The following is a 22,294-nucleotide window of genomic DNA, read 5'->3' as shown; positions in this document are numbered from 1 at the left end:
ATTCACAAATGATTTGAAGCCCAAAAGCGGGGAGAAAATATTAACCTACTCTCCACATCTTTTCCTGATTTCTGGATGTTAAGTAGCATGCAATAATTTGTAAGACAAAAATTGGAAAGAATAAAATTTTAATGGCCTACCACTTCTCAGACATTTGCTATTATATATAAGTGAAAGCAATAAAATACATGGATATGGTTAGATAAGTCAAATATTAGAGAAAGATATAAAAAAATTTTTTAACCTGCCAATTTCACTCCCTAAAGGCAACCACTACTTTTAAAAAACGTTTATGTATCACTCGGAAAAATATTGTGTGTGCCTATATCAGCATGCATATTTATATTTTTTTCTTTATATCAAAAGATTTATGTAGACTACTCTGCACATTACTTTTTGCACTTACTAAATATGTCTTGGGAGATGAACACACAGAGATCTACTTCATTCTGTTAATAGATGCATATGATCCATAATAAGAGTAGATATAATCTACTGAACTAACTCCCTATTAATTAGTATTAGTTATTCTGTTTTGTTCTGAGTCTTGCAATATAAATAATTCTAACATATATAAAAGAATGTATATATAAGGTAAATTTCTGTAACAAATAGAGTAAGGTTTGTATTTGAAGAGATTTCCCATTGCCTCTCAATGTGATCCTTCCCACTCCCACTGTGTAACAGTAGCTCTGTCTTGCCTAATGATCAGGATCAGTTAGTCCTGTCAGGATGGTGAATCCTCTATTTGCCTGCTGTTCCTTGTCACAAGTGGCCCAAAGTTTCCAGATGGCAGCCATAATTTACAGTTCAATAGAATGTTTGCCTTTTCCCAAATCGAAGAATTTCCTCCTTGGGAATGCTTTAAATTCACAGAAGCCAGAGGTGTAGGAGTGGGAAAGAGATTGTCCCCAAGTTGGTCACCAAGAGTGATGGCAAAAAGGGCCACTCCTGCTTCTACCCATTGGTTCCCAGGGAAAAATGAGGATTCATAATTCTGGGCTATCACCTCTGACAGCCTATCTCATGTAGAGAGTCCCATTCTTTCCCATCAAAGGTCTGTCCTTGGCATAGCAGACTTTCCTCAGTTGGGAGTCAAACCGTCTTTGGAGCTCCTCTACTCTTGTGGTTAAGCTCCAAGCCTGATTCTCAGCTTTCTCTGCCCTCTCACTGCAGGAGATAAGAGCCTCTTTACATGCCTCCAAAGAGGTCCTCCAGGTCTGACACTTAGCTTTTAATAACAACTGATTGATTACCCTCAGCTTTTGTATCCTTCTCCAGAGCATCAATATAGTTGCTATTTTCCCTATGTGTGTCAAATGGCTTGCAACAGCTGACGCATTCCCTTCCACCAGCACACGATCACAGTTCATAACCAGAGGACGATTGCACTGCCACCTTCTATCAGTGCTCTGTCTACCACACGTGACACCAGCTGGGTGCCAGTCATCCAACTCTAAAACCTCACCTCATCCTCATCTGCTTTCTTAGAATATTCCATCCCTGCTTGGGTTTCCCAGGAAGCAGACTCTAAGATTGAGACTAACATGCAGGAGGTTTATTAGCAAGTCCTTCCAGTACCAATACCTGTTAAAGGGATGAGTGGGGAGGCAGAGTGGGCAGAGGATGGAGTCTAGCTGCAATGCAGTCTTAGCGGAATGCCTGAGGCAATCCTGCAGGGGAATCTGAAGATGGTATACCCTGCAGAGCTCTCCTGAGCTGGGGAGAGAGGGCTGGGCTCCATACCACTCATTCATCAATCATCAGATGTGGGCTGTGAGAAGGGGTCAAGACCTTGGGCATGGTGTCTCCTTCAGCTAAAGAAATCCTGAAGGGTTTGACTGTTGAGGGTTTTCTGCCAGTAGCACTCCCAGCAACTGAAGTAATAAATCCTCTCCTCCTGGAGGATAGTACTAGCAGCAAGTATCAGAAACCACCACATAACCCGAGCTCTGGAAGTAGATATGCCTATTATATAAACCCTTAGGGACTCTTTATCAATAGAAAAGCACACCTGGGGAATATGTGCTCTTATTTCCAAGAGAGGGAAACCCTGAGGAGCACAGTGCCTGACATCAGAGAGCCTGTACCCTCAGAGGTGGTAGAATCTATTAGAGTCATTTCTTAATGGCTCAATCATATGGCTGTTGGCAGGAGGCCTCAGTTCCCCACCACATGGGCCTCTCATTAGGTCCACTGGAGTGTCCTCACAACAGAACAGCTGGCTTGCCCCAGAGCAGGTGGTCCAAGAGAGTGACAAAGAGAAAGACCTAATAACACTCAAGTCCTAATCTCAGACATCACAAACCATCATTTCCACCATATTTCATGCTTTAAAAGCAAGTCACTAAGTACATCCTCCACTTAAGGTGAGGGGAATTAGGCTCCACCATTTGAAGGAAGTAGGATCAAATATTGTGGACATATTTTCAAACCACCACATATACAGAGAAGGATATTTCCCAAACCAACAATAATAGATTCTCCCTTCTTAGAAAGGGGTAGACTGGAGGAGTCAAGTAAAATAGGTTTTTGTTCTTTCCTCTGTTTTTTTTTTTTAATAATAACAGTGTGTATTCTTGTCATACTTTTGTAATTAAACAACAGAAACATTATTGACAATTGAAAATATGGCAACCAGTGAGACTGGAAAAGAAGCCAGATGCTCATCAAAGGGTCAGACTGTGATGAGCTGCCCATCTCTGTCAAGGTCTCTTCTGCCTGTCCCCACTCAAATAGACACAGACAACAAGGAACAAAACAATCATTGCTAAGAGCCTCTCAGAGAAGTCATCATTTCCTAGCACACAAACAAGGAGTCAGATGACTGTACTTTATTGAGTAGTGAAAGTTGAGGAAAAAGCATTAGAACCATTAATCTGTTTCCTGCATCCCCATTCTTCATCCACAATTTCATTTTATGCGGAAATCATCCTATTAGCTTTGATGGCTTGATTACAGGCTCTGGCTAGGACATGGACATCCCAGGGGAAGTATCCAAGAGGGCAGAGCTGGGGGATTCTACACCGACATGGCTCTCCTCAGTCGGGGGCCTTGGGCCCACCGCCTTTCCCGTATCCCACACAGACTCCCATTCTCCAACATCCAAGGCCTGCCCCAATATCTCCAGGCAGTTAGGGGAACACTGTGGGAGGATCTGTCTATGTGCAAGCAGAAAAACTAATAACACAGCAGCTCAGTAGGGACTGTCTCCTGGACCTGATGGCCTATTAGGAATGGTCTCTCCTGGGAGTCAAGATGTCTCTACCCTTCCTGGGCCTTTGCTGACCCCTTCAGGCAAGGGAAGGAACTTCAGCTGTGTCCACACTAGGATAACATTTTCATCTCCCTTACCTGACCCTTTGCATAGGAGAGACCACCAGAATCCTCAGGCTACATGCTGCATGGAGGAAATCCAGCATGTTAGGGCAGCAAAAGGAACAAATAGGACCATCTCCCCTGCTTTAGGAGAGTATTTTGAAGATGGAAGCTACCCCTCTCATTTTACAGCCTGAGAACCATCCTCTGGGCCCCAAAGGCATTGCTAGAGGCACCCAAGTTTCAACCACAAACTTCCTAGTCTAGATTCAAGTCTTGCCATTTGTCTGCCTTTTCGAGGCAATCGTACATTGGAGAACTCCCAGTTTGGAGATATTTTTTGATTGAGTAGATTTGGGCCTCCTGTGGGTGTAGGCCAGAGTGCAGATCTGAGGCAGCCACTCCAGAGGCTGTAAGCAGCAAGCAACAGCATCTCTCTGATTCCATCCGCTGCCCCGTGGGGGGTGGGGGGGGCAGGGCGGGGGAGGGGCTTCTTAAAAGGCAAAGTCTCTTCCTGAACTCATTCCCTAGCACACCAAACCCTATCCACAGCCTCTCCACTCCTCTGAGAAAGCTCCAAGAGGCTAGGGTTGAGGGTCAGCAAAGCCCAAGGGTCCATCCTTTTTTAGGAATGACAGCTCCATCTCAGCAGCTTCTCTAGAAGCATCTCTACAAATGGGCCCTGATGTCTGCTTCCTACAGAGAGTGAGGTGGTGAGCATTTTCCTAGCACCTCACCAGTCAGACTGGAAAAGATAGTATGTTAAAGAGGGGGGTATGATTAGAGACGAGTTAACAAAGGGCAGATAGGAGCCTGTAAAATAGGGAATAGCTTTGGGCAGAATGGCAACATTTGTCTAAAGGATCATCCTTCCCCTAGCCATCCGAGCCCCTCTCTGCAACAATGCATGGCCCATGCAAGAATGGGTTTGAGAGGTTTAGGCTGCTACACTGGGGATGCCTAGTATTGTGCACAGAAGTAACACAGTTAGTGATTCCTGCCCAGTGAGATTTTCAGGGAGTATCCAACCTGGAAATCATCCTCTTCAAGAGCCAGGGCTACTTATAAATACTTCAGTGCAAAACAGAAAGAGAGAATCTATTCCCAGACACTAAGCAACATGAATTTTTGCAGAGCAAACAGTACACCATCTGAGGCAGGCTTAGTAATGGTCCCCAAAGATATGGATGTCCTAATCCCCAGAACCTGTAAATGTTTCCTTATATGGCAAAGATCACATTGCAGATGTGATTAAGAATCTTGAGATGAGGAAGCGCCTGGGTGGCTCAGTTGGTTAAGCATCCAACTCTTGATTCCAGCTTAGGTCATGATCTCATAGTTCATGGGATTGAGCCCCACATGGGGCTCTGTGCTCTGTACTGACAGTGTGGAGCCTGCTTGGGATTATCTCTCTCCCTCTCTCTCCACCCCTTTTCCACTCATGTGCGTGCACATGCACTCTCTCTCACACAAAATAAGTAAATAAATAAATTTTTTTTAAAAAGATCTTGGGCACCTGGGTGGCTCAGTCTGTTAAGCATCTGACTCTTGATTTTTGCTCAGGTCATGATCTCACAGTTTGTGAGTTCCAGCCCCGCACTGGACTCTGTGCTGACAGTGCAGAGCCTGCTTGGTATTTTCTCTCTCCCCACTGTTCACATTCTCTCTCTCTCTCTCTCTCTCTCTCTCAATGAATAAATAAACTTAAAAAAATTTTTTTAAAGGATCTTGAGAAAGGGAGATTATCCTGAGTTATCGGGATGGGCCCTAAATGTGATCACAAGTGTACTTATAAGAGGGAGGCAGAGGGAGCTCTTACTACAGAGGAGAAGGTGATGTGATGACGATAGCAGAGATTGGAGCGATGCCCTTTGATGGTGGAGGAAGGGGCCACAAGTCAAGAGACACAGATGACCACTAGAAGCTGAAAAACACAAGGAAATGGATTCTCCTCTGAAAACCTCCAAAAGGAACCAACTATCTGAAACCACCAGAACTATCAGAGAGTAAATTTATACTATTTTAAACCACTACATCTATGGTAATTGGTTAATAATAGACCATCTTTAAGCCCATCACTCTGTGTTATTTTTAACAGCTTTATTGAGGTATAACCGCACATATTTAAAGTGCACAATTTGATAAGTTTTGACATGTATACATTTGTGAAACCATCATAACAAGTTGGTGAACATATTCATTACTTCCAAAAGTTAACCCATGCACCTCTATAATCCCTCTCTCCTGGCCTCTCTCAGCCCCCTGCCACCTTCAGGCAACCACTAAGTGTTTTCTGTCACTTAGTTCATTTTATATAGATTAAATCCTACAGGATGCACCTTTTTTGTCTGGCTTCTTTCACTCCACCTAGTTATTTCTAAAATTTTTTTAAAATGTTTATTTATTTTTGAGACACACACACACACACACACACACACACACACACAGCGCAAGTGGGGAGGGGCAGAGAGAGAAGAAGACACAGAATCCAAAGCAGGCTCCAGGCTCTGAACTGTCAGCACAGAGCCTAATGCGGCACTCGAACCCAAGATCATGACCTGAGCCAAAGCTGGACGCTCAACCGACTGAGCCACCCAGGCGTCCCTCAACCTAGTTACTTCAAGGCTCATCCGTGTTGTGTAAATCTCAATGGTTCATTCCCTTTGGCTGCTAAGTAGTATTCCATTGCATAGATATCCTACAATTTGTTATACACTCACCTACTGGCAGATATTTGAGTTGTTTCCATTTTTGGCTATTATAAGTAAAAATGCTATGGATACTCATGTAAAATCCTTTGTATGCTTTCAATTTGGGCTCAGGGTGGCAAATAATTATCAATGGAATGGCTAGATCATATTATAAATGTGTGTTTTACTTTTCAGGAAACTGCCAGACTGCTTCTCAAAGTGGTTATACCATTTTACATACCCGGTAGCAAGAACAGCTTGCTTTTATATTTTTCAAAACTATTTAAGATTTTCATTAAGTGAAACTCATCTCCACACCCCGAAATGAGGTAAATAATGCAGTATTACTGTAATGAAAAGCATGAATATAAGTGTCAGAGAGAAAAAGAGAAAATGAAGATCAGGGAAAAGAGATATACATAGAAATTAAGAATGGTAGTCAGAGGGAGGAAATTAGGGAAGAGGAAAGGGTCAAAGGTGAATGAGAGACAGCAAAAAGAGAGAGAGAGGAACACAAAGAATGGTATCAGACCCATCTAGAAACAGATGGCTCATGCAAACCAGGCTAGTTGAGATTTTGATAAAGGGACTATTTACAGAGGCTTAGGCAGGGCTTATGAAACCAACAATGGAAACTTCCTACCTTGGTTACCACCTTCTAGGCCTGAAGGGTCTCAGGAAAGGGAGATTCTGAGTACCCTCAGAGCACAGCTACAGGGAAAGGGTCACTCATTGGAAGCAGGATGCAGCCATCCCTCTTGAACTAGAAGGAAGCAAGCCTCTGGAATACACCTCCACCTCTTTTGCACCCATCATCTCTGTCTCCTGATGATGGCTTCCTTTAGCCAAACCCACCCAGAGCCAGAAGGCATCAGAGTATGTTGATGACATCCATACGGACCAGCCTCCCTGGTTGGGAATGGATAGGTCTGGAGGGGCAAAAAGAAGACCCTGGGTATAGGAGCCAACAGAAGAAAGGGACAAGGAGTTAAGCTGCTTTTCCATCTTCCTCTATTAATGACACGCACAAACTGAGAACACCATCTATAACTATTTAGAAATATGGCAAGGGAAGACAGCGCCTTGTGATGTGCAGGGCTGTGCACCAGAATTTTGAGTACAATTGGTCCATTCTGTTTTGAGATCTATTTTGAAGGGGCTATTAACTTGGGCTTTAAAAACAAAACAAACAAAATGATTAATTCTAAAACTGCTGCTGTTGCTGATCTTATTTTGATTGGATCCTTGTTAAAAAGGGAAAAACTCTTCTAAATCATGAAACACAGTACCTGTGGATTTGTGTGAATATGAACAAAGGAAGCAGGTATCTCCGGCATGAAGGCTTGAGTCTGAAGACTCTGGAGAGGCTTCATGAGAAAGACACAAATGTCTTTAAACCTTAGAGGAGATGCAGAAGGTTTAGTAGGACAGGTCCTCTTGGCAGATGGTTATTCCTCCTCTTTGTCAGATGACCTGCCTATTTCTGAGTTAATCATCTCCATTCTATTCGTTTCAACATGAGGACTGCTGGCTAAAGAACAAGATAATCAAGTGAAGAACTCAAGCATCCATCAGATTGACTGGAAGAGCTGGAGGCTTTCTGTGCATCCTTATTTTTTAATCTCATACAACTTGGAACTACATCTCCCTTAAATTATATCCACATCCCATCTTTTATGGAATCTTTTGGGTGTCCATAAGCAAGTAATTTAAAATAAGATGTTTTTAGAACACTCTCTTTTCTCAGAAGGGAAAACTGAGGTCTTCTTTCTCACTCATTTTTAAAATAGAAGGTATAAACATCAGCGCCTGGTATGGATGAATTCACCAGCCACTTTTTACAAAGTGGACACTGAAGAGAAACCTCTGGATAATTGGTAGCAGTTTTGTTATCTGGATATGCAGTCAAGTTCCCTTAATTGGCACTTTTGGGTGATCTGGATCCTTTGCTGTCTTTGCTCAGAACCTCTAAAGGGGAACGTTAAGAAAAATCGAGCTTATTGCTATTAAGTTCTTCTTCCGTTTCTTGCAGTTCCCAGAATCTAATGAGGTGACACTAACAGGACAAGTAGTTTGCTCTGGTTCCACACATTTTGAGAGAGGTGGGAAGACTGTCAACAAAATGTTTCTGTTCATTTAACTCACAAATGTGAGACAGTTCACGGGTAGAGTGGAAAGCAGAGTTAAACATGAGGTAAGAGCTTGATATTCAAATTTCACTTATTTTACCAACTAGCTATATGTGCTCAGGTAGAATTTACCTAATTCCTCTGCATCTGTTTCCTTTAGCTTCCTAACAGAATGATTATACTTGACAAGACTAATCCACCTGACAGTTGACATAAGACCATTTAATGAAAGCAGCCCCGGGGCGGCTCCAGACAGGACAGATTTAATGGGATGAACAAGAAGTCTCACAAAATGCAGGTAAGAAATAGCCTCAGATAGCACAGCCGTTAAAAAAAAAAAAAAGGATAGAATCGAGCACAGAAGGGCCAATGCAGAATAGCAGCATGGGCAGAGTCCTCACACCTACAAAGAGTCAGAAACCATCCCCACGCTGACAAATTAGCAGGAGGCATCTTGTAGAACATCTCAGAGTCTCCTCAGGAATACAACTGGCAAAGACTCTAGAAAAGCAAACTCTGAGGAAGTGCATAAGCAAAGGCACTGTATTAGTCTGCTAAGGCTGCCATAACAAAATATCACAGACTGGGTCCTTAAATAACAGAAATTGTATTTCTCACAGTTCCAGAGGCTGGAAGTCCAAGATCAGGGTATTAGAAGGTCTGGTTTTCCCTGACACCTCTCTCCTTGGCTTGCAGATGGCCCTCTTCTTGCTGGGTCATCATATGGACTTTTCTCTGTGTGCTGGCTACAGTTTAGAAGACCTATCAGAACCCTCTGTATATCATTTATAGTTCATTATACAGAAACATGCCCATATCACCTGTCTTCTCATGCTATAACAGAGTTTGTCTGGTCTTTGTCCCAGGTTCCTGACACAGAGCTTCTACAATCCTGGGAATTTCCCAAGTAATAGAAGTGTACTTGTTAGTCATGAGCCCCTGGATCACACCTGAGTTTATGCTAATAAGATGATGAGCTGGGGGGGGGGGGGGCGGGGGCAGCTTGTGGATAGCTTTAGGATGAAGGTTAGTCACTAGAAAGACCAACCACCTCATTAGAAGGTTGGGACTTTGAATAACAGCCCTACCTCCAGGGTGAGGAGGAGGGCTGCAGATCACATTCAATCACTTGGTCAATGATTTAATCAATCACACCTACGTAATAAAATCCCAATAAAAACTGTACACTGAAGCTCAGGAGGGCTTCCTGGCTGATGAGCACATGGCTGGGCCAGGAGGGTGACAGCTTCTGATTCTCCCAGAGAAGGCAGGGAAACTGCATTCAGGACTCTCTAGACCTTGCACCACATGTCTCCTCATTTGGCTGGTCTTGTTCTGTATCCTTGTTCTGTATCTGTGTAGTCCTTAATTATAGTGCTTTGGGCAAATTATCAAGCCTGAGGGGGCTGTGGGAACCTCCCAAATTTGTAACCGGTTGGTCAATAGTGCGGGTGGCCTGGGAACCCCAAAGTGTGCCTGGCGTCTGAAGTGGGAGCACCCTTATGGAGGATCGAGCCCTCAACTCATGGAGTCTGCACTAATTCTGGGTGGCGGGTGCCAGAACTGGATGACAGTACACCAGGTGGGGTCAGACTGATAGGGGATGAAACAGAATCCAGGCCATATTTTGTTTTAGTTATCCTTAACTTCAAATCAAAGAACCTCTTGTCAAAGGGAGTAAAACATCTTGTCCCAAAACTAAGATATAGGCAGATGTGTCCACATTTGAGAAAAACCACTGGCTTTGGGCAGCTCAAAATTCAGATCTTGTTACCTGGTGGCCAGGTAGACTCCATGTAGCCCCCAGAGACTTAGTGCCATTCATGCTTTCTGCATTGGCCCTAACACCACTTGAGGGTGAAGCCTTGATATTCCCACTCCTCGGCACAGTGCAGCCACTGGTCATGTGTGTCTGGGAAGCATCGCCTTCCCTGACCTCAACGTCAGCACATCTGTCACCTCATAATATCCTGCCACAAACTTCCTCCTCAACAACCAATGTGCGCTCGATGTTTAGTGACTTCTGAAATGAAACCACAGGCTTTTATACTTTTCCAAAACCAGCTGATGACAGAAGCAGCATTCACCAACACAAACCCCTCCTTTCACACCCCTTCTGGATCAGCACACTCCATAGCTTCCCTGAAAACAAACTAGCAAACGTTGAGTTGCACTTGAGATCGGTTCATCTAAGAAATTTTGTTGAGTATATTTTAGGATTGATTACAGTAAAACTTCAAGTCAGGGGTGCCTGACTGGCTCAGTCAGTGAAGCGTGTGACTCTTGATCTCAGAGTTGTGGTTTCAAGCCCCACATTGGGCGTAGATTACTTAAAATTTTTTTAAAAATCTAAAAAACAAACAAAAACTTCAAAGCAGTAGTGAGCAGGGGGAAACCTCCTTTTCTAAAATGCTGTCTTAATAAGGCCTATTTGAGTCCAGATGGATCACAGTTTACATATTCAATATTGCCCAAGCAAGGCACATGAATTAGAAAGATCTGGTATTCATGAATACATCATTTACCAAATTCTGCCATTAACACTCTTTAGGCCTTTTTAATCATTTGTATTGTGAATTTGGTTATCAATTTTTTTATAACCAGAAGTAAAATCCCATTACAAATGACTCTTAATAATGCTTCTCTTTCAAGCCATCCACAAGTGGCAATGCTTTGGATCCCACTGGTAGTCTGTGTAATAATAATTGTCCAGGAGGAAAATCCCCAATTGTGTATTCTCTTTATCATAGATACAGCTGGAAGAACTCAACCAGCCATGCACAGAGCAATTCAATTTTTCTCCCATCGCTTTGTAGCAAATGCTTTCTTAACCACTTCCCTCTGTCCCTGACCACGTCAGGCATCCCAACCATTCCTCCAAGAAAAACACATAAAAACCAAATGTGTTTCAATGTTCAGAGGTTGGAGAAAGAAAAGACATGGTGTGGCTAGCACTTTCCTCCTTGTTGTACTGGGTGCTGAGCTCCTGATCATGCACTTCAGGGTCTGAAGCCTCGTCCTGATTCAGCCCCAGGTTCTATAACCCTGTCACCGCTGTCTTCTGCCTGAGCTGGTTTTATAAGAACCACATAAAACCACAGGGTCCAGAAAGAGCTAGTAGACCCTCCCCGAGCTTCTCGAAATCTCTCCTTTATTTTGTATAAAGATGAAGTTTATCTACAGGTTCCCATTCTTGGTTGACCTTATCAAGATGTCTAGGGCTCTTTAAAAATCCATCATTACTAATTGTGTTCCTGAGTATATAAGATTAATATTCTCTATTGCAGAGTGGATGGTAGAAAATATATGGCATATATAATTTACACACACACACACACACACACACACACACAATCTTATTTACATATTTTGCCTCTGTTTTATTTCTATGAGATTTGGGATTATGCACCTTCTCATATAACTTTCCACTTTTTTCAAAACATTTTCCCTTAACATAGTATTCAGAGATATTTTTAGGTAGCAGTTGCCAGAAAAGAAGGAAGTCAAAGTGCTTTAATAAGCATTTACAGTTTTCATCAAAATGAGTGTTTTTATATACAACTGGTCCTTCTAAGTATATAAATGTAGTCATACTAAACCTGAAAATGTCATTGATGAGATTTTTTTATCCCCCAATAATTGGACCCACTACGAAGCCAACTAAGATTGTTAAGCATAATTTTTTATTCTCAAAGAAAAAAGAATTTTTTTTGAAAGATAAAAACCTCTTGGTCACAGCAAGAACCCAAAGGACTACTCTACCTGCCTCTTTGCATGTATTTTCCCTCAAACACACACATACAGAAACCTACTTCAAACAAACCACTACCATTAACTCAAACCTGATCAATAAAGTCAGCAGAAGAGGGCCTCTGTCCATGCCATTAGAGAGAAAATACACCACCATTATTTGGGAGGCCTGGGGAGAAAAAGATCTAACCCCCCCCCCCCCCGGAAATAGTTAGAAAAGTAAATACCAGTCTCTTAGATTCTGGGAATGGGGCAATGTGGGGTGGAACTTATTATACAGGATCTTCATAAAATCCTTGTGCTACTTTAAATTTAACGTTAGAGTTTTGTTAAATCTGGTGGTAGAAAGAGCTAAAACACATGCATTGTGAGATGAAACAGTAAATTTTGCTCTGCTCGCTGCAGTGGACTTCAGAGCTGTCGGCCACAGGCCAGTTTGTCTTTTCATCTACAGAAAGCACTTGTTATTTCCTCAGGAGCTGGAATAAGACAACATAGCAGTTCTGTAAAGGGCTCAGGATGGACACCAACCAGCATCATTCAATGCAGGTGGAACAGGGGGTGGAGTCAGCAGGGCCAGCGGCCTGCCCTGCCAGCCTCCTGTTGGAGCAATGTGTGTTGGCGCCAGACGAATGGAATGTGCTGTGGAGATGTCCAGCACAGTGCCCACCCCTTGTTCTCTGCCATTTTAGGAGAGGTGTATAAAAGTGGCGTCATGTGGGGAAATAAACATTTTTTTTCTGAGAGAGAAAGAGAGAGAGAGAGACAGAGACAGAGACAGAGCACAAGCAGGGGAGGGGCAGAAAGAGAGGGAGACAGAGAATCCGAAGCAAGCTCCAGGCTCTGAGCCATCAGCACAGAGCCCAATGTGGGGCTCTAACTCAGGAAGCACAAGATCATAACCTGAACCGAAGTCAGACACTTAACCCACTGAGTCACCCAGGCAACCCAGAATAAATACTTTAGATATGCACACCAAACAGTTTTCATCTTAAGTGCCTACTGTTTAGGGGGATTCTCTAATATGCCTCAGCTTCCTTCGAAAACTTGAGAGCCCTCAGTCCTGTGGACAGTGAGTCTGAGAGCTGGCTCATTGCCACACAACTTAGAGATTCCAGAGGCAGGATCCCACCCTAGATGGTCCTGTTTGTCTCCACTGCAGATAGCTGTACACAGTTGTATATGCATATAATCACAATGTATACTAGTATACACTTGTATCGAGTTTTTTTTAACTAACAGATTTTATATTTTAGAGTAATTTTAGATTCACGAGTTGTAACAAATGTGCTACTCTGGTGGCTGATGTTGACAATGGGAGAGGTTGTGGCAGGGGGGACGGGGTGGGGAAGTAGAGGGTATAAGGGAAATCTCCGGACATTCCATTCAGTTGTGTATTCGTAATGTTCATAGTTCAATAGTTAAACACATATGCTTATACTTGCCCCTTCCAGAGATGTCCCATCATACACATGACCTAAAATAATACAGGTGATCATTGCAACGTGATTTCTTTAATCCTACCTTGAAACTGAAACTCTGGGTCCCCTCAAAGACTCAGAAGAGTTGATCAGCAGCATTAACGATGACAGCCTTGTTTTCAGGCAAAATTCTGAGAGAAGAAAAATTCATTTATGCCCACTGAGCACTTCATACTGTGGTGGTGTCCTAGATGTTAGCATATTGGTTCTTCCCCCTTGTTTCTTTCAATTTTTAATAGCTTTGCCATCACCCTAGCTAGAAATCATAAAGCCATCTTTGCTTTGTCTTCATTCATCAGTGCCCCCACCACAGCCAGTCACCTAAAGGTCTAATTTTACAAGTCTCAAATGTGGTCACCTCCTCCCAAGCCCCAATGCTCCCCTTGCTCACACGCTCAGCGCCCCCACCTGGCCTCCTTAGTGGTCTCCCTCAGACCCATCTATCCTCCATAGCCACCACTGCTGTCTTTCATTCATTTACCAAATGTGGATTTCTTACCATGAATAAAATTGTACGTCTCTTTACTAAAGACACAAGGGTAGATAAGACACTTCCTCTGCTCTCAAGACACCTGGGTGGTTCAATTGGTTGAGTGGCCAACTCTTGATTTCAGTTCAGGTGATGATCTTAGGGTCACAGGATCGAGGCACACATTGGGCTCCGCACTGGCCATGGAGCCTCCTTGGGATTCTCTCCCTCTACTCCTCCCTCTACCTCTGTCTCTCACTTTCTCTCTCTTTCTCAAAAAAAAAAAAAAAAAAAAAAAAAAAAACATCTCTCAGACTCTCAAGGATCTCACATCTAAAATGCAAATTCCTGGGGCGCCTGGGTGGCTCAGTCAGTTAAGTGTCCAACTTCCGCTCAGGTCATGATCTCACATGATCATGAAGCCTGCTTTGGATTCTGTGTTTCCCTTTCTCTCTCTCTGCCCCTCCCCTGCTCACGCTCTGTCTCTCTCAAAAATAACTAAACATTTAAAAAACTAACTAAATAAATAAAATGCAAATTCCTTTTTGTCACTCACCTGCCTGAAATTCTCCAGGGGATCCCCATTGCCTGTAGGATGAAATCAAAACCTATTAGCACAGCACAATTTGTCATTGTTCATACTCATGGGATCTGGCCCCCATCAGATGGTTCTGCCTCATCTCCCAGCATTCTGCCACACACACCCAGGCTGCAGCCACCTCAGCTCCCTGTAGCCTGTTCACCCCTCCAAGACTCACGAAAACCACCTCCTCCATCTGGAAGCTCCTCCCTCTAGAAAACTCCTGGAATTTTCTTCAAAACAAACAAAATCTCCCCCCTGCCTCCCTCCTCTGATACAATAGAGTCCTCCTTCCTCTTCATATGTGGCTGTACAATTTCCGCACATGTCTGTCTCCCTGGGGACTGCCAGCCCCGGAAGAAGGGATGAGCAGGCAATTTCATTCATTCATTTATCATGTATCATTTATGCCTGCTGTCTGCAAGGGCTTACAGACATCCCGTCCAGCCCTCTCAACAGTCCCGAGTGGCATTAAGATGTGGAAGAAAGGAAAGAACGCAGGAGGCAAGCAGAGGCAGCCCTCTGGGTCACTGCCTAAGGTCCCCACAAGGCATTACTTTGGAGAAGTCACCATGGCTGAATGTCTTCCTCAGACTTATAGGCTCAGAAACCTGATTCTACCAGCACAGAGAGAATGGGACAGCCTCTCAGGGGTGCCAGCATCTCCGAGACTCTAAGCTCCCAGAGTGCAATGTGGATAAACAAGAGTGCCAAGTCAGTCATTTCCCACATGTACCACAGCATGTGCACAGCACCTACTATGCGCCACGCGCTGAGTACTCTTACATGATTTACCACACTATTCCTCACAAGTAGGAGCCAAGTACTATTAACATCTCCATTTTATAGATGAGAAAACTGAGGCACAGGAAGGTCCAGTCACCTGTCCAAGGTCACCAGCTAGGAAGAAGCAGAGCCAGAACTTTTTTTTTTTAACACTTCCGCTTCTTACTGAACAGGCTACAGAAGAAGTTTAGTCAGACCAAAGCACACGTCCTCCTCAGACTCCTCAGCTTCTTCTTCTTTGCTTCCACTCCCTCCTCAGCTGAGACGGCAGCAGTGCAGGGCACAGGTCCACCAGCCCTGAACTACGCAGATGGGGCTCCCGATGTTGACATCAGCCAGGGCCTTTGCAGACAAGCCTGGCCAAAAAGGTTGAAACCTTTACACCCGCTGCTTCAATAAGGGCACTGATCCTCTCCTCCATGACTGTCACCTCACTGTCGTGCAGGATGAGGGCCAAGTACATTCAGGGGAGCTCCCAGATGAAGGCCTTGGTGCAGGCATGCTAGGCCAGTGTACCTGGCCCAGTGTTAGTCACAGAATGAGGCAACGCCCTCACCCAACGCAGCCTTAGTTTAACTTCCTCACAAAGACCAAGCATCTTGGTGGCAGCTGAAGAAAGCAGCAAGCAGAGCTAGAACTTGAACGTGGTCCCGAAGTTGCTGTTTTTAACTATTTTAGTGAACAATGAGAAACAACTTTCAAAGGGACCGGGTATTTTCCTCCTCTAATGGAAAGGCTTATGCCTGTGGGGCAGGCTATGTGGGAAGCCAAACAGTGCCACACAGAGGGTCACAAGAGGGTTACCTGCCGAGCAGGTTACCGTGACTCAAGGCTTTGAGGGGGTCAGAGAAGCCTAATGCATCCCTGTCAGCAAAAAAAAAACACTACACCTCTCCCTCACCCGAGCAGTGCTTAGCCAGTGTAGACACCTGCCACTCTTCAGGGCTCTGCGGTTCCTCAAATCCTGTTCTAACAAGTTAAGGTCTTTATTCAGGCTTCAGTCCATCTCAAGTGGCCTTTCTGCCTCCTTCATGTGACATGGCACTTCTCTGCTTCGAGCTGTTTTGTGCTGTTTGTAGGTACAGCTCAGAGAGCACGTAGCTCCCCATTCCCCGGCTCACTGTTGTCCCCTCATTCTGCCTCCAGGTAATATGACCCATATTTGAGGATGACAGAACAGTGATCAAGGTCACAGAGCTGGTCCCCAAAGCAAGACCTGAACCTAGGCCTTCTGAATGCTAATGCTACTCTTTCTCCCTTGCCAACTATGTAAGAGAAGAAACTGTTAAGATCTGCAGCTACCCTAGCACCACTGGCCCCGGATCCTTGGACCCAGTCAGGTGCATCTGCTTCCTCCCACCTCGCCCTGGCCTCAGCAGCCCACCCCAGTAGGCTCCCCTTGTTCCGAGCCTCTGTGGTGTCCCCCACCTCATACCCCCAGAGGCTCTGGCTCCACTCCATGCCCTACCCTTGGTTTCCATCTGCACCATACCTCATGGGGTAGTCTTGCCTCCCTTGCCACTCGGCCCACACCTCCCTCACCTCCCTCTCCTGCCATCTGCAACACAAGCACTTTGTCACTGGCTCTGCTCACCTTCAACCTCCACACTGCAGCTCTCCGTTCCTTGGCCTTCAACCCTGAGATTCCCAGATCTCCGCCACTTCAACTGGACTCCCAGGCGGGCCCACCCCCTACCTGTTGCCCTCTGTCTACCTTCAGGATGGCTTCAACTGCTCACCCTTCCAATTATTTGGCACACTGACTGAATGCTCTGGATTTTCCAAGGCCACCCTGATTTTAACTATTCTGTCCCATCATCCGACCATTTGGCCCAATTCTGGAATCAGAAACATAGTCAATGGAGATTTGTCGCACCTGGATATCATTTTCAAAATTGGTACCACATGCATAGGATACAAAATTCAAAAGGCATCAAAGAAGATAGAGGACGGGGTGCCTGGGTGGCCCAGACAGTTAAGCATCCAACTTCGGCTCAGGTCATGATCTTGAGGTTCGTGAGTTCAAGTCCCGCATTGGGCTCTGCTATCAGAGCAGAGCCTGCTTTGGATCCCCTCTCTCCCTCTCTCTCTTTGCTCCTCCCCAGCTCGTGTGCACATGCTCTCTCTCTCTAAAAAATAAACAAACATTTAAAAATATTTTAAAAAAGAAGAAGAAGACGATGACGATGATGACGGAGGGTAAATTAGGTCTCTTCTCAGCCCTGGTCCCCAGGCCCACGGGCCTCAGCTCTCCTACTCAGACACCATGCCTATGAGCACTTTCTCACCCTTCCAAAGAGGCCACAAATCTCTGACCTGGATGGGACTGGCCATGTTTCAGCAACAGCATTGGTCATTTCTTAATCATTTATAAATTAAAAAATTATTTAAAGAATGAAATTAGAAAGCTCAGCTTCAATCCCACTCCCTAAATGAATTCATGTCGTTTCCCTGAATGGCATTCCACTTTTTATCTATGTGCACACGGTTTTCGTTGTTTAATCAGGGTAATGTGAAAAGTTTCTTAGTTCTACTCCCATCGCTAATTTCATACACACATTTAATTTTCATTATTTTTTAATAGCTTACATAATATTCATGTGGGCTAAAACCCAATTACTGGGTTTTTATTTCAAGTTTTAACAACTATAAATAATATCAGTATAGCCACCTATATAACTTTTTCTTCTTTGCATTATTGCTTTAGGATAAGTTCCCAGACTGGTAGTATTGAGTGTAGGGGACAGTTCCTGTCATATTTAGCCAAATAATTCTTAGAAAGTTGACAGCAGTTTGTAATGCCTCATACAGGAATGAGGATACATCTTACTCTCCTTCCATCAAATACAATAATTGTACTTTATCAACAAAAAAATGCTATCTCATACTGTTCTCATTTACATGTTTTTGTAATAGATAAGGTAAAAGATAAGAATAGATAATTCAGGTCAATGCCACCTATTTAGGTTTCTGTGTTTAATGCAGACTTCTGTTAGAAGCAGTCCTCAGAACTAATTGGAAAAAGATGACTGGTTGGGTTTCTAGGACCTTGAAGAGGTCTTTGTGGCATCCCACATGGAGGGCAGTTTGGCAAGGTTATGAATGAATGGACACATTCTCTCTCACTCTGTCTCTCTCTCTCTCTCCACCCACCCCCATCCTTGGTGATATCTTTCCATATTCACCACGCTATTTTTATGTTACTAGAAAGGGCAATAGTCTTTCCAACTTGCATTCTTTTAAAAGTGATCTTTTCCAGCGGTGCCTGGGTGGCTCAGTCAGTTGAGCATCTGACTTCAGCTCAGGTCATGATCTCACAGTTCGAGAGCTCAACACCCACACTGGGCCCTGCGCTGACAGCTCCGAGCCTGGAGCCTGTGGCCTGCTTCAGAGTCTGTGTTTGCCTCTCTCTCTCTGCCCCTCCCCTGCTCATGCTCTGTCTCTCTCTCTCTCTCTCTCTCAAAAATAACTAAACATTTTTAAAAACATTTTTAAGTGATCTTTTCTTTTTGCATGTTATTGTAGATGTTTTTTCCTTAGTATGCAAAATGTACATAAGATCCTCCCACTTTGGAGAGCAAAACTTGGACTCTTCACTCACTAGTTATATCCCTTGGACAAACCACTCAGCCTCTCAGAGGCTAATTTCTGTCAGCAAAATGAGGGAATAATATTATCTGTCTACCTCATATAGTTGTTGTGAAGGGCAAATGAGAACACGCATGCGTGTGAGAGCTATCTCGTAAATCACAAGTCGCTCTTGAAATGTTGTAAGGACTCTATGAGACCATAGGTTCTTCTCATTTCAAATCTACCCTCTTATTGGTTCTGGGGAATATATTACTGCATCTTTAATTATTGATTTAGTCCCTTTTATTTTGTCTACTTATCCGGAAAATCTAATTATGAAGAAACTGCAATGCTGAGCTCTATTCCCCAGAATGGCCCTCCTGAACTGTTTAATTTCTTAGTTCAGTTTCTTGAAATTCTGGATATATCACTGAAAGTTTTTTTAGTGTTTTTTAAACTGATTTAAGTGCAATTTCTTCTTTGTACAGCTTAAACAACAACCTCAGTTTGTCTTTTGCAATGATCGTTACCTTCATTCTTTTTAATTCTGACCTTCTCTCACTTGAGAGGATATCGTTATCCGTTATCCGTTTCTTTGAAAAGGGGCTCCAACTGTTTTCTGAATTCTTTGTGTGGTTCCCTGTGGTTGCTCTTTTTCAGGATTAATTAAAATAAAGTTTTTTGTACCTCCTTTTTTCTTTTTTGAGTGATGACACTTTTTCAGGGAGGCCACATTAATTTTTCCAGTTTAATGCATTCTCCCTTAAGTTACCTTAGTGACTGATCTCTGTGGTACTGCTGAAATTTCTTTAGTAAAATTTCTGATTGATTTTAATACAATTTGTGATGAGGAGTTTGGCTGGGTTTCTACTCACTCCACCATCTTCCTGGATAATTTTCCTACAATGTCGGGTCTTTCTATTCTCTGGTTCGATCTTTCTTTCCAGAAAGAACACAAAGACCAAAGATGGGATTAGAAACAGAAAGCGAAACATTTTCAACAGAAAACTGGAAAATGTCTTTTTGTGCTTTGTTGCTGCTGTCTTAACAGTTCAGGTGGAACCTAAGAAAAGGGGAGCAAGCATGGAATACTGAAAATCTTACCACAAACCCCTTAATAACTCGACGTATTAACTACATTCCTAAAATTTCTGAACCTTCCAGGCATCTTGCAAGCAGCAAAGTCTCTGTTGGTTTCTCCAGCTATAAATGAGGGAGGTGCTAAATTATTTCCAAGGTCTTTTTCCAGCTCTGAATTTCTTCAACATTAAATAATATTTAAGCAGTAGGTTTAGGCATTGATTGATGTGACCACAATTATCCCCACTTCCTGCTACCTCACCTTCAAAATAGCCACATGTGGGGGCTCAGTCCATTGGGCAACTGACTTCTGCTCAGGTCATGATCTCACGGTTGGTGGGTTCGAGCCCCGTGTCGGACTCTGCGCCGACAGCCTGGAGCCTGCTTCGGATTCTCTGTCTCCCTCTCTCTCTGCTCCTCCTCCACTGGCACTCTGTCTCTGTCTCTTGAAAATAAATAAATGATTAAAAAAATTTCAAAATAGCCACATGTATTTATGAACATGCACAGGAGTGTACACACACACACACACACACACACACACACACACACACACTTCCTACTTTGATTTCTTCATTTGTAAATGTTTTAAATCAACTGTTATTAAATGTAAAATGAACCAGCAAAAGGGACAGTGAGGAAACTGAATAGGAAATTCCTATCTCTGAATCATGGCAGCTCTGCTACTCCAGATCAGCTCCAACACATGAGGTGCCTAAGTCTAGACCCCACATAGCAGCGCCCCCATGGAATATGGTGAGGTACCAAGTCTCCACCCAGTCTGGACTCTGAGGGGAGGCCCTGTGGCCCTCTAGTGGAAACACTGTAGAATTGCAGCCTTCCATGTCTCCAAAAGGGTACATACAGGAGCCCAACTGAGAAGAAAGCCTCTCAGCCCCATTGACCTGAAACCCTAACCACGCACCTACCTGTAAGGGACAGGCTAGGTCTTTGCCTCAGAAATGGTGACCTGTGTCATTTTGAGGCAGCTATCCCTGTAGCTGCTAGATTTGAGGCTCAAGAAAACTAGGCTGGATTTCAAACTGGGTAATGTTAAACAGCCTACATCTTTACTAGTATTTTGGGTAATCCCTGCAGAAGAACATTTTTTTTTAATTCAGGCAATTCAGAATGAACTAGAGCTCTTGGCTATCCTTTGAACTTCAGTTACCCTTAGCTTACACTGTCCAAACTTGCGGCTCAAGAAGACATCTGTAGCAGCTAGTGGCAGAAAAGTGAGGGGTGGGATAGTTTTGACAGGTTGTGAATGGGAGGGTGTGGCTCCCTTAAATATTGATCAGCCAATACTTAATGCGTGTCTCTTTGCCTATTCATTCATTTTTTTCTATTGAAAATTTTTTTATTTGTTTTTGAGACAGAGAGAGACGGAGCACAAGCAGGGGAGGGGCAGAGAGAGAACACACTGAACCTGAAGCAGGCTCCAGGCCCTGAGCTGTCAGCACAGAGCCTGATACGGGACTCCAACTCACAAACCACAAGATCATGACCTGAACCAAAGTCAGACGCTCAACCGACTGAGCCACCCAGGCACCCATGCCTATTCATTCATGTAAGCAACGAGTATTCGTTACTCCCTATCGTGCCAGTCATTGCCTATTTGCTCTCAGATCTCTTCCCTGCCCTTCTCCTGCAAATCCTGTTCCCTCTTTACCCTCTCCAATTGCCTTCCAGTTAGAATGGCCCATGGAAGGCAACAGTAACAGGTTGGACATTGGGAAGCAAGAGAAGCCAGGTTATTTTTCCCATCCCTCTGTACCTTGAGTATCATTTTCCTGCAATGGACCCAGCTCCTCACCACACAGCTCCTCCCATCAGGGTCCTTGGCAGTCCTCGCCATGGCACAGCCTCAGTTTCTGATTCCAGTGACACCATCCCTCTCCTGTGTCCTTCAAGTCTCCATGGTAGCAGCAGCTTTCTGCTGGCACTAATACCTGATTATTTTTCCAGCCCATTCAGCTTCTCACCTCTGTCCATTACATGTAATCAACTCCCTGGTTTGTTTTGTTTTGTTTTTTTTTAATGTTTATTTACTTATTTTGAGAGAGAGCAGGGGAGAGGCAGAAAGAGGGGGACAGAGAACCCCAAGCAGGCCCCATGTGGTCAGCACAGAGCCCAACACAGGGCTCGAACTCATGAACCGTGAAATCATGAACTGAGCCAAAGTGGACTGAGCCACCCAGGCACCCCTCAATTCCATTTTAAGTCCCCTCTTTGAAGTGTCCAGGAGGAATCTGTTGTACTTGGTAATAGAGATACAGCAGTGAGCAAGATAGGCTCAGTTCCTGATCTCATACTGCTCATAGTCTACAGCAGAAAACCAGTTTAAGTAAACAATCTTAGTGTAAGTATTTCAAAAGGGAAGTACATAAGAACATACAGCAAAGAGACCTGATCTAAAATAAGGATACATTTTGTAGCTC

The 22,294-nt window shown here is 43.9% G+C and overlaps 1 long non-coding RNA gene across 1 annotated transcript in view; it reads right to left on the bottom strand.

Moving 5' to 3' along the window:
* LOC147580065 (uncharacterized) overlaps positions 1-22,294 on the bottom strand; it is a 247,858-nt gene that overhangs the window by 210,019 nt on the left and 15,545 nt on the right. Inside the window, exons 2-5 of the long non-coding RNA XR_015252493.1 lie at positions 20,116-20,298; positions 17,080-17,332; positions 14,394-14,425; positions 13,412-13,499 (exon numbers count right to left, since the gene is read on the bottom strand). This is a non-coding gene — a long non-coding RNA (uncharacterized LOC147580065). The remainder of the gene's footprint in view (positions 1-13,411; positions 13,500-14,393; positions 14,426-17,079; positions 17,333-20,115; positions 20,299-22,294) is intronic.

The sequence above is a fragment of the Puma concolor genome, chromosome B3 (assembly GCF_028749965.1).
Source record: "Puma concolor isolate L17-30 chromosome B3, mPumCon1.1.hap2, whole genome shotgun sequence".
NCBI lineage: Eukaryota > Metazoa > Chordata > Mammalia > Carnivora > Felidae > Puma > Puma concolor.
This window is presented reverse-complemented; position numbering and strand designations above follow the sequence as displayed.